Below are 13,645 nucleotides of genomic sequence, written 5' to 3' on the forward strand. Positions count from 1 at the left end.
TGGCTGCTAATCAAAAAGTCAGCTGTTTCAGCCCAATAGCCACTCTATGGAAAAAAGATGTGGCAGCCTGCTTCCGTAAAGATTACAGCCTTGGAAACACTACGCGGCAGTTCTACTCTGTCATGGTAGGGTCGCTGTGAGTCGGAACCGACTTAACCGCAGTTTGGTTTTTGGCTTTGGATTACGTCTTTATCTCTCTTCTCTACTGAGAATCCTGATTTTCAAGTACATGGGGAACGATGATAGAATATCCCTTAATTACTCATTTGTTTTACATTATGTATGCGACAGTCTCAGAATAACAATGCTAATATAACCACCCCCAGTATGATAACTGAAACAGTTCAAATTTTTTATTTGCTCTTCCCATTCTTCCCCTATTTTTTAAAAGTTGTACTATGTCAGCATTTTCAGAACATACTGGTATAATATACTATGCTCTCTCCCTTTTATGCACTGTCTGGTCTTAGTTCTTATTTGATGGCCTGGTTATTTTTCACATTTGGCTCTTTAAAGATGATTCCAGGACATAGATTAATGTTTCCATCTTGAAAGAAAGCAAAGAAACTACAAAGTCTAGTGATGTCAACTCCTGACAATTAAATGTTATTTGGCTACTGTTGACTTAATTCCAATAATTTATAAACTAATTTGTTCCTTACACATAAGTGTAGTTATAATAATGGGACCCAAAATTTTCTATAATAAACATCCATTACTTAAAAGCGGAACTTACTATTCTTCCATCATTGGTAATTTGGAAAAGATAAAGCCGAATGAAATCTAGAGAGTCTTGTATCATTCCTTTCCCATATAGTTTCAAATTTGCTTTTCGTAGCTGCCGACAAGTAACAAGAGATTCAGTTTCACGACCTCTCTTCCTCCAATTTAGATGAACCAGCTAATAAAGCAAACCCTGATGGACAACAAGAGAAAAGGAGAGGGAATTTTTCAGAGGTTATCATCAAACAGAAAATCTAATCCATGAAAAATAATACATATTTCTGAGCATTAGTACCGACTACCCAGACAGCACTGGGTTTTTTTACCCAGGCAATAAATCTTTATTCAGAGCAATAGGAAAAACATCTTTAAATCTGTAAAACAAAAAAATAAAATAAGAGCTGTATTTTAAGTAAAGCTTTAAGTCACCTAGCACTATTCACCTCAGCTCAGCAATTCTGAATCCTGCCCCTGGCCTCCTCTTATGATAATTTTGCCCCCTACAGGACAAATTAGGTGCTGGCACCTAAATTATTTTCAGTTCTGAATTAATTGCCTGAATTATTTTGAGTTCTAACGTGGTTTCACTGTGCCTTTAACCTTTTATAAAGAGGATTTATAATCCATTATTTTTTAAAAATTAAAACCAATGTTTGAAGCTGCTGACTACTAACAAAAGAGTTTCACTCTCTTTATAACACCTCAGGATGCAGTTTTTTCAAGGCCTTATAAGGGAAAAAATGATTCACGTGCAATTCTTCAAAAGCTAAATTCTCCTAAACCTGCAAATATCTGTGGATATTTTCCTTTCATGTGTTTTTTTAAAATGTTGGAAGATTGGATTGATTGTGAATCTGTGGTTTCTAGTGGAGCTCTCATAAGAGATCCTTTCATCAATAATGTTGCTTCATTACGTTCACTGGGTGCTAAATGACTTCCATTTTAAAGTGAGCATACTCCAATTGTTGAATGTTTGTCACATCATAATTTGTACCCTAAAGCATTGAAGTTATTTTTAAAAATCACAGAGAAATCCATTCTTCTTTTATTATTTAACTGCAAAAATCTGTATAATTATCTGAATTTAAAATGTACAATTCTTTTTCTTCTGTAAATGTGTATTATTTTGAGAAATAAAGAATGGCGGGACCATTGCTTCTGTTAAAATACCTACTCTGTTCTTAGATATTGACTTTGATAAGTTCTTTATACAAACCTGAGGTGCCAAGAATTACTTAATATGGCCCTTCTAGCCATGGTCTTGTAACTCTCACCAAATGATTGGGTGGGCCCACTCATACAAGGTGTATGAAAATCTAACGAGGGGATTGGTCAATTTTGCCATCCCACTAGGCTTAAAAGAAAGCCAATTCCAGAGCAGAGAAGGACCTCACTACCACCAAGCAAGAAGAGCTAGGAGTGGAGCATGTCCTTTGGACCCAGGATCCCTGCACTGTGAACCTGCTAGACCCAGGAGACAGAGAGAAAGCTGTAATCCTGGAGATGGTGAGAGATGGCAAGAACCAGCAGCAGAGAAATGGTGGCAGCAGAACCAGGAGATGGTACGGTGGGCTCCTGGCCCACGGAGCAAGGTAGTTACTACGGTGGTTGTGCTGACCCAAAAAGCGAGAGAGCTAAGCACCTTCGCCTTCGGGCAGGAAGCTTTCTGGTGCAGTGGGTGGCTCCAGACACTTATTGGCACAGTTAAAGAGCTTTGTAACACTTGCCCAAGCAAGGCAGAGGCTGGGCTGAGAGTCCAGAGGGCTGAAAGTCCTAGAATCCGAGAGCTAGAGAGAGGCCAGCCTGCAGGCATGGCTGAGAAGAAGCTATCCTGATCAAAGAACTATATCCTGAGTCGTTCCTGATTCTCAATTGTATCCTGTTACTTCCCTAATAAGCCCCATAACTCTAAGTATTGTCTGAGAACTCTGTGTGTCCATTGCAATGAAATATTGAACCTAGCGGAGAAGTAAAGAGTGCTTTGGGAGGAATGGTTGATGTCAGAATTGCTAAAAAGGGCTGCTGATCTTGATTCTCTCTACCCCTTGTGTCATGGATTGAATTGTATCTCCCCCAAAATATGTGTCAACTTGGTTAGCATGTAATTCCCAGTATTGTGTGGTTGTTCTCCATTTTGTGATTGTAATTTTATGTTAAAGAGGATTAGGGTAGGATTGTAACACCCTTACTAAGGTCACATCCCTGATCCAATATAAAGGGAGTTTCCCTGGGATATGGCCTGCACCACCTTTATCTTACAGGAGATAAAAGGAAGCAAGGTGGGGGGGAGGGGGATGACCTCACACCACCAAGAAAGCAGTGCTGGGAGCAGAGTGCATACTTTGGACCCAGGATCCCTGCACTGAGAAGCTCCTAGTGCAGGGGAAGACTGATGAGGAGGCTGACAGAGGGAGAAAGACTTTCCCTGGAGCTGATGCCCTGAATTTGGACTTTCAGCCTACTTACTGTGAAGAAATAAATTTCTATTTGTTAATGCCATCCACTTGTGGTATTTCTATTATAGCAGCACTAGATGTCTAAGACACCTTGTGAAGTTAGAGGAGGTCAGATGCCCCTACCAAGGCAATTTTACAAACCTAGTGTGCTTTTTAAATTGTCATCATTCAGCAACACTTATCACAAAATTATTCATTCAGTAGTTCTCAATCAGGCAATTTTACCTCCCAAGGAATATTTGGCAACGTCTGGAGACAATTTAAGGAGCGCAGTGGTTAACAGTTCGGCTACTAACTGGAAAGGTTGGCAGTTTAAATGCACCCGCCGCTCCTTGGAAACCCTATGAGGCAGTTCTACTCTGTCCTGTAGGGTCACTATGAGTTGGAATCAACTCCACAGCAACAAGTTTGGTTGGTGGCACAAGTTTAAGCTCTTGGCTGCTAACCAAAAGGTCAGCAATTCATAACCACCAGCCATTCTGCCAGAGAAAAGACCTGGCAATCTGTTTCCCTAAAGATTTATAGCCTAGGAAACCCTAAGGGGGCAGTTCTACTCTGTCAAATATACTCTGTCACGTAGGGTAGCTAAAAGTTGGAATTGATTTGATAGACAACAACAAATTTGCTTGTCACAGCTGGGCAGCAGTGCTATTTGTATCTAGTAGATGGAGGCCCAAAGGATACTGCTCAACATCCTACAATGCATGAGAGAGCCAATCACAACATATGCCAACATGCCAAATATGCAATATGCCAAAGATGAGAAACCCTGTTTAGGTAAAGGTAAGGCTGAGCACCAAGCAATTATTTGTTCCGCTTCCAAAAGGTTCCATTGAAATTTAAAACGTAAGATGTAGTCAGACTTTATATATCCTACTCTTTACTGTGCAAACCCTGGTTGCGTAGTGGTTAAGAACTAGGCTGCTAATCAAAATGTTGGCTGTTCAAATCCACCAGGCACTCCTTGGAAGCTCTGTGGGGCAGTTCTACTCTGTCCTATAGGGTCACTATGAGTCAGAATTGACTTGATGGCAATGGGTTTGGTTTTTGGTTTTTACTCTTTACTGTATTCATGCTAAGTTTTGGGTGCCTGTAGCTACCCAAAACTGTGTGTGTGTGTACCCCACTTAGAATATGTTCAAGCATTTGAAAGTTTTGTGGATTTTTCACAAGAAGAGGTACAGTTCAGAACACAGGTGTTATTGAATTCTGGTGACTTTTTGCTGAGTGAAAGACGGAGGGAAGATTTATCTTTATTGAAGTAAATGAAATATTACAGAGGAATACCTGTGTCCGAGCTTATTGGTAGAAAATCATCTGGTATTTTAATCCTGAAGGTTCCGGAGAGGGCCACACATGGGTCTTGATTAAGGTAATCATTGCCCCAAAGCAGCCATATAAGAGGCCCAATGAAGGTAAACCACGGAGTGGTACTGGTCAAGATAGATCAAGTTATGCTGCAGTTACAAACTGCCAAATTTCAGTGCTCACCAAAGTCTATTGTGAGGCCTGGCTATTCTGCAGGGCAGCTGTGCTCCATACGTTGCTTCAGAATTCTAGGTTGCTTTGATCTCATGGAATTTGTATATCACCATGGGCTTCCCCCGATAGCCTTACCACAGCAGGACAGAGCAGGCTGGAGAGTCAGTGACACAGCTCACTTTTGCCCACATTTCATTTGCCAAGGCAAGTCACGTAGCCATAAGTAATATTAAGGCCCCGGGAAAGTGCAGTCTTCTTATGTAGAAGAGAACTAGATATTGGAACACAACGATGTCACCTTGGGGGGACAATCCAGGCAGAGTAGACAGAGAAGAAGAGAAGATCCATGGAGAAAGATATTAAAAACGTGTGTGGAAAGGAGAAGTGAGAAGTCAAAAATATGCATGAAACTAGCTTCTTAGAAAAAAGTGACATCATTTTTGCATGGTATTCTTGGTTAATTTGACTCAAAGTCTGGCATTATTTTAGTAAATGGAAGACTTCTCAGCTTCTCAAACATAAGACAAGAATCCCTTTCTCTGAGTCATTCTTATTCATTAAGAAGACATACGTAGTGTGCTCTCAGTCCCTTACAAATGTATTTTCTCAGTATGTTCCTTGTGCACCGGCATCAGAACCACTTGGGATGCTTGTTATATTGCATTTTCCTGGGACCTCTTCAGATGTATTGAATTAGAATCTCTGAAGCTCTGGAATCATTCATCAGCAAGTCATAAAAAAATATATTCAAATGCATCCATTTCTCCACATCTCCATTTCTACGATTCTAATCCAAGTCATCATCTTGTCTGAATCCACATAGTAGCTTTCTAACTGGTTCCCCTGCCTCCACTTATAACCTTATAGTCCATTCTCCAATCGGTAGTCCAAATCCTTTGTGGTGGAGTCAATTCCAACTCTTAGCAACCCTATAGGACAGAGTAGAACTGCCCCATAGGGTTTCCAAGGAGTGGTTGGTGGATTCGAACTGCCAGCCTTTTGTTAGCAGCTGAGCCCATCTCTTGGTTAGCAGCCATAGCACTAACCACTATGCCACCAGGGTTTCCTTCTGAAACAAAACAGGGCATAAATTAATTACTAAGAATAATTCATTAGGTAAGTAAATAATGAACATAAATATAAGTTCATAAAACAAGAATATAAAACTAGTAAACACTCACACACAACATCCAATGTTACCAGTAATGAAAGATACCAAGTCGAGCACTACAGTAATATACCTTTTTTCTCTCGTAACACAATGTCTGCTGTACTGTAAATATTTTGGGAATTGGCCTAGGAGCAAAATTTCTAAATTGATTATATCCTATGCTAGAAAGATGTGGTAGAACTGGCACATTGTGGTGGCAATGGTGATTTTTTTTTTTTAATTGTGCTTTAAGTGAAAGTTTACAGTTAAGTTAGTTTCTCATACAAAACTTCACATACACATTGTTATGTGACCCTAGTTACTCTCCGTATAATGTGACAGCACACTCCTCTTTTCCACCTCAGATTTCCCATGTCCATTCAACCAGCTCCTGCCCCCCTTTGCCTTCTCATCTCACCTCCAGACAGAAGCTGCCCATTTACTCTCATGTATATACTTGAACTAAGAAGCACACTCTTCACAGGTATCATTTTATGTCTTATAGATCAGTCTAATCTTTGTCTGAAGAGCTGGCTTTGGGAATGGTTTTAGTTTTGGGCTAACAGACAGTTCAGAGGCCATGTCTTCTAGGCTCCCTCCAGTCTGAGTCAGACCATTAAATCTGGTCTTTTTACTAGAATTTGAGTTCTGCACCCACTTTTCTCCTACTCCATCGGGGACTCTCTGTTTTGTTCCCTGTCAGGGTGGTCCTTGGTGGTAGCCAGGCACCATCTTGTTCTTCCGGTCTCAGGCTAATGGAAATCTGTGGTTTATGTGGCCCTTTCTCTCTTCAGCTAATATTTTCCCCTTGTTTTTGGTGTTCTTCATTCTTGCTCCAGGCGGGCTGAGACCAACTGATGCATCTTAGATGGCCCACTCTCTAGGTTTTAAGACCCCAGATGCCACTTAACAATGGTGATATAATTTATGCATCGCAAAGCAATTTGGTAATGGTATTTCACTCCTTGACACAGAAAGTCTACTTCTGGAAATTTTTCTTAGCACTCTAATCCAAAATGGAATCTATAAGCAAGATGATACTCATTGCAACACCATTCACGATAACAAAAAAAAGGAAAAGAAACATACTAAAATCCAATAATAGGATGGTTAAATTGTGGCCCTTTGTTGACATTGTCATTAGATATGTTAATCCCTCATTCAGTTAATTGTCAAGTCTTGGCCTAGGAAGAATTTTATGTCTTTAAATTATCTAACTCTGACATCCATGGTTAGTTTTAGTTTAACTCCCAGAGAGCAATTTTATTTCATCATTTCCAAGTTCTTAGTTAACATTTCATTGATGTCCTAGTTCTCCCACTCCCAAGACCTCATGCTGTGTCATGCCTTGTCTCTCATAAATATTTGATCTATTGGTGGTGGTAATTTTTGCATTGCCACCTCATGCCATGGATTAGCAGTGCCCTCATTACTACTAGAGGCAGAGTCATCAGCACCTTTAAGACTAACCAGACTTAAGAACGAATTCAGAAAATTCGTCCTTACGATTTTGTTCCTCTAGAACCACTCTTGGTACCAAACGCCTTAGGCTGGGTTCTCTAGAGGAACAAAACCAGTGAAACGTATATATATATATATATGTATAGGTAGAGAGAGAGAGGGAGATTTATTTCAAGGAAAGAGCTCACGCAGTTGTGGAGGCTGGCAAGTCCCAAATCCGTGGGTCAGGCATCAGGCTGGAGGCTTCTCGTGACTCGCGTGGTTGGAGGAGCTGACAAACCCAAAACTTCCGTCAGTCTGACGGAAGGCTGCTGACTCACAGGGTTGTGGGAACTGATGAATCTCAAAACCTGTAGGTCTGATGGCAGGCTGCTGGCTCATATCCCAAGAATCAAAAGTCAAAGGATGACGAATCAGATGCAGGATAGAGGAAAGCTTTGCCAGAACATCTATACATACTGATGCAGGCCACATCTCCAAGAAAACTTCCCTTTCAACTGACTGATTGGCTGCTCACATCCGATCCCAAAATGGTGTATGATCACATAATATCTGCCAAACCACTGAGAATCATGGCCTAGCTAAGATGACACATAACCTTACCCATCATATCCCTATTGCTATTTTTTTCACCCGTTGACTCTCCAGAATTTTTTTTATTGTTCTTTAAGAGAAAGTTTACAAATAAGTCAGTCTCTCGTGCAAAAACTTATACAACCTTGCTATGTACTCCTAGATGCTCTTCCCCTCTCCACCCTATATCCACTGTGTCCATTCAACCAACTTGTGTCCCCCTCTGCCGTCTCATCTCTCCTCCAGACAGGAGTTGCTACTCTCTAGAATTTTCATAAATCTTAAAGCAGACAGCTTTTTTGTTTGTTTTTCTCCCCACTTTCAGTGAAGTTGTCTCTTAGATATTTATTGGACTGAGTTGTCAGTCTGGATAAGTATCACTTAACTACAGGATATTTCACGGAATTTTGAGAAAGAGAAAAGGTCCTTATCTTCAGTGATGTTGTTTTATTTTATTTACACTGAATATCCTTAACTAAAACAATTTCAGCATTGGATAAGGGAAGATTTTACCTGAGGCTAAAGTCAGCCCAAGGAAAGCAGAGCTATGAGGAAATGAGAATATAAATCTTGATACTTTTCCCCATGTGTTAACGTAGGTTTACCATTGGAATTATGTGAGCTAAAGAATTCTGTTGATTGCTTAAGCCATTTTGATTTGAATTACTATCACTTGCAAACAAAAGAATCCTGACTAATACGGGTTCTATGCAACATCCCGGCATCCTTAAAACACACTTCCTCCCTTCCTTTGTTGAAGCTGAGTTCTGTAATTTACAACCTAAGAGCCCTAAATGGTATGAAAATCAGTACCAATAGTGGGATTGCTACTTCAGATCGGAGAAAATGTAGGACCAGTTGAGTTGTAGCTAGGTTGGGGGAAGGGGCAGTAAAGATTTCTGTATTGTGGAGTGAGAAACTTGTTTTTATATGTAGAAGTAATGCAATTGATTAAGCTATTGCCTTTAGTTCCTTGGAACTCAAGGCCTGTGGCAATGGAGAGTGAGGCTTTAGGAGATTTAGAAGCAAAATAAAGAGGCCTGGTGGTGCGGTATTTAAGCACTACGGTGCTAATAGAAAGATTGGCCTTTGGAATCCACGAGACACTTAGTGAGAGAAAGATGTGGCAGTCTGCTTTCATAAAGATTACAGTCTTGGAAACCCTATGTGGCAGTTCTGCCCTGTCCTGTATGGTTCATAGGAACAAAATGACAATGGGTTAGTTTGTCAGTTATTAATCTGTTACTTCTCAGCTCCAAGTTCACTCCCTTTTTGCCTGCTTTGTGAAAATACCTGGGCCCTTTAAATACTTTTCCTTTGCCAGCTGGCAGGATAATAAATTTTGTCAGCAGAGGGCACTGGAGAGAGAAATTGCAGGGAAAAGTTTTTGTTTCCGGGTTCTGCTGTGCTCTTCCTCGCTCAGCAGGCTCCCTTAGCACAAGGCCAGCCCCAGATCCTATAGTGAAATGTCTTCTGTATCACCCAGCTTCTGCAGTGCATGGTGGCCGGGAGCACCCAGCAGACAGCCGCTTCCCCCAGCATACCCCTAATGCTTTTGCAGCAGAATGCCTCCCATGAGACATCTCTTTATGAGCAGCTTTCCCTGGCAACCTAGAAGATGGATTTCTGGCAAGTTCCCGAGGGCGGATTTCCAATAAGTTCAGCCATTGTGACACCGCAGCAACTTCTCTGCCATTCAGTGAGCCACAGTGGGGCCCTCTCCAGCTAGGTCTGGATCTAAGCCTTAACAGTTGCAAGGAGGGGCAGGAGGAGAGCAGTCGAGGGAGGCTTTTCATTGAGCATTCTATCTCAGCCCTATATTCTTTGGCATTCTCTTTATTTCTTACATCAATCCCCTAATATAGGTAATAATTCTTTATATTAAACTTTCTCTTTCCAAATTACTGTGTGGTGTTTCTCTTAATTGAACTTAGACAGGTACAGTCAGTTTGTGTTGATTTTTCCTAGTACCTTCAATAAGATGCAACAAGAATTTTACATGCTCACCCTGGTGGTGTAGTGATTAAGAGCTACAGTTGCTAACTGAAAGGTTGCAGTTCAAATCCATCAGGAGCTCCTTGGAAACCATATGGGGGCAGTTCTATTCTGTCCTATAGGGTTGATATGAGTTGGAATCAACTTGATGGCAACAGATTCCAATGGGTTTGGGTTTTTTTTTTTCCTGTCTAGATTTTCTTGGATATGAGTAAAGAGTTGGGAATTGAGAATACTGAGTTCCAGATCAAGAAAGTAGTTATTTGCTGGATTGAAGTGCAGAAGTCTAGTTCTCTCGTTCATTTCCCTTTCTGCGTATGAGATTAAAATGCAGACTAGTAAAGTGTTGAAATCTTGGCAACTGGAATGAGGAGGAATGAATAGAGGATTTGGGGGATCCTGAGTCTCCGAGCCACCTCACACTGGTTCCCCTCCTGACAAATAAGGCAATGCTGCCATTGCAAAGTACATTGGACTGGAGTTCAGTATGGGGGGCTGTGGTGATATGCTAGAGCAGAAAAGAGAAGAAGGGCTTTCTGCCAGTCCAGCCAGCTTTCTTCGTCCTGAGACAAAGTTTGTCAAACGGAATGTACTGGTTCTGTGTTACCCCAGAGTTGCTGCTCACAAACAGAAAATGTATAGGTATAGCTCAACCTTGGCTCTTTGATTTAACAGCTTCGAGGAGTCACAGGCAAATTTTTGGTGCTTACTTTCAGGAAGCACTCTTAAAATTAAACTGATAGGTAACTAAGGTATTATTAGAGTTGTAACAGCAGCAAAAATCCAACCTGTAAAACAGGCCTGTGATTCAATAAAACCAATGGAACAGAATGTCCTAGCTCCTGAGAGATCCTTGGGTCCTGAGGCCCTTTCAAGACCCCAATACTTTTAACAAAAAATGAATTGCACATGAGATGTACCTCTTTTCCCTCTCCAAACTGGGTATCCAAGACCAAACCCTTTGCTGTCCAGTCAATTCCGACTCATAGTTGGTCCCATATAGGATAGAGTAGAACTGCCCCATAGGGCTTCCGAGGAGTGGCTGGTGGATTTGAACTGCTGACCTTTTGGTTAGCAGCCAAGCTCTTAACCACTGCACCACGGGGGCTCCTCCAAACTGGATAGTCTACCCTAATGTCCTTTTGGTTACTCTCCTAGCAATAGAAATTATCTCAGCTGGCAATAGCAGAGGAGCCAGAATAGTTGACGATAGAACGCTTTCCACTACCAAGTGATGTCCTGTCCGTGACACTCAGGGGTTTGCTGCTTTACTTTACGAACTCCGCCCAGCAGCAGATGGCACATGTAGACCTGTTCTGTGTTTCTTCCTCTTTATCCACATCCTAAGTGGAAATGTTCATTGTAGTTTTCCACTGGGGTACATAAGATATGGTTATGTATCACATTACCATGCCTAGCTCAGATCATTTCAGCTGCAAATAACAGAAAAGCCAACTGAGAATCGCTTAAGTAGAAAAGGTTTATTATCTTGCTTAAGGGATTATATTTATGATTTAGTCTAGAGGTTGCAGGATATTGAGATATCACATCTGGAACAAATTAAGACTAAAAGAAGAAGTAAATCATTTCAAGATATTGGACTGGAAAAATAATGGTCTCATGACATCGCCTCTGTAAATGTAGCTGGAAGAGACTTGGATTGCCTGCCTTTGAAGAAGTGGTAAATGCATATGTATTGAGAAGAAATGCCTGGAATAATTGAACTTTATGTATAGGGAGAGGAATGTATATGTGTGCTGGAGGTTTTTTCCATTTCCTTAAAACTTTTGCTTTGTTTGCTTTTTAAAACTGGTGTCATGCTTTTGCCTCCACTGTTATCATGGGTTGAATTATGTCCCCCCAAAAGTGTATGTATCAACTTGGTTAGGCCATGCTTCCCAGTATTGTGTGGTTGTCTTCCATTTTGTGATTGTAATTTTATGTTAAAAGTATTAGGGTGGGACTGTAACATCACCCTCACTCAGGTCACCTCCCTGATCCAAGGTAAAGGGAGTTCCCCCGGAGTGTGGCCTGCACCACCTTTTATCTCTCAAGAGATAAAAGGAAAGGGAAGCAAGCAGAGAGTTGGGGACCTCATACCACCAAGAAAGCAGCATCAGGAGCAGAGTGCGTCCTTTGGATACGGGGTCCCTGCGCCTGAGAAGCTCCTCGACCAGGGGAAGATTGGGGACAAGGACCTTCCTGCAGAGCTGACAGAGAGAGAAAGCCTTCTCCTGGAGCCGACATCCTGAGTTTGGACTTGTAACCTACTAGACTGTGAGAAAATAAATTTCTCTTTGTTAAAGCCATCCACTTGTGGTATTTCTGTTACAGCAGCACTAGATGACTAAGACAACTGTTGTACTGGAACTAATCTTGTTATGGTTGCCTCAGTCTGGCTATGAGCCCAAGACTGAAGAGTACCCAGAGGATATTGACAGATGTGTGAAGGGAAAAAAAAAAAAATAGGAAAAGGAAAAAGGAGGAGGGAGTGAAAGAGGATAAGAGAGAAAGAGAGGGAAAAATCTTTTACTTCAGATCTACATCTTTCTTTCAAGGATTAAAAAACAACAACAAAAATATCAAAGAAAAATTGGAATGTGAGTTGATTTGTTGAAATTTAGTGCCAAACGTAGGGCTCTGCCTCTTAGGATATCAGCTTATTCAGTGTAACAACTTTAGCTGCTTTCTGAATGCCTGTTTCCATGTTGGTTTGCTCTCTCTGCACTGATAAGCTCTCTGTCTGCCCCATGGCTCCTGCGTTAACATATCTTCCAAGTTAAAGTACAGGTAGTCCCCCACTAACGGGCTTAGTTTCCACGTCTCCATCTTCAGTTGGTTCTGACCTAAATTGAATGCCGCCTTTTTTTTGGTTTTCATTATTAATTGCTTTTTATTATCAGTAACAAATCCTGTCTTTATTTGTAGCATTGATGTTTTGTCAGCATCACTCTCTCAATGTTGCGTCACTGTCTTAATGTTGTTTTGTCAGAGTCACTGTTGTAACAATGCAGTCAGTCATAACGGTTGTAGGGCATGTGTGCAGTTCAATTGTCCTATGTCAGTTCAATTGTCGTATGTTATTAGAGTTGAACACTGCTCAACTTTTTATCCTTTACGACTCCCTACACCGACACCAACACAAGACTTCATTGTAGACCAGGCCATAGTCAGTTATATGGCAGTGTTTTGATCAGTAAATAATTACAACATTAAACATCTGGGAGTGAACATCTCAGAATGTTAATATCAGCAAATTGCTCACTGTAACACTGTATGTAGTACATATTACTAACAGTAAGATGCACCAAAAAAAAAAAAAAAAAGAGCAGATGGTTGTTAGCACAGTTCCATGTAACTCAAATCCGTCGTAAGTTGGGGACTACCTTTACTTAATGGAGAATGACTAGAATATTGGAATCTCAAGTCTACATTCCTGGAAGAGGGTGTGACTGGCACAGATTGAGGCTTGTATTCACCCTGTCCTTTTCAACTCTATCAGGAAGGCTGGATTCCACAGGATAAACAGGGCCCCTGGAGTTACTCATAGTCATATTGTTAAAAACAGAAGCTGTACAATAGTACATAAAAATAATGCTATATAAAATGAAATGTCATGAAAATGCATATTCATAATGACATTTGTGAGGGAATTGAAATTTAACTGTCCCAAGCTGGAGTGAGCTAAAAAAGGGAACATTTCTTTATTTCCTATAATTAATATCACTTCTGAGTTTCCATTTGAGCTAATTTGCAGCAGTGAGAATTTAAACCTGCAATGGAAAGTAACTCAGCTCCTTTTTTG

This window comes from Elephas maximus, chromosome 11 (genome assembly GCF_024166365.1).
Source record: "Elephas maximus indicus isolate mEleMax1 chromosome 11, mEleMax1 primary haplotype, whole genome shotgun sequence".
NCBI classification, from domain to species: domain Eukaryota; kingdom Metazoa; phylum Chordata; class Mammalia; order Proboscidea; family Elephantidae; genus Elephas; species Elephas maximus.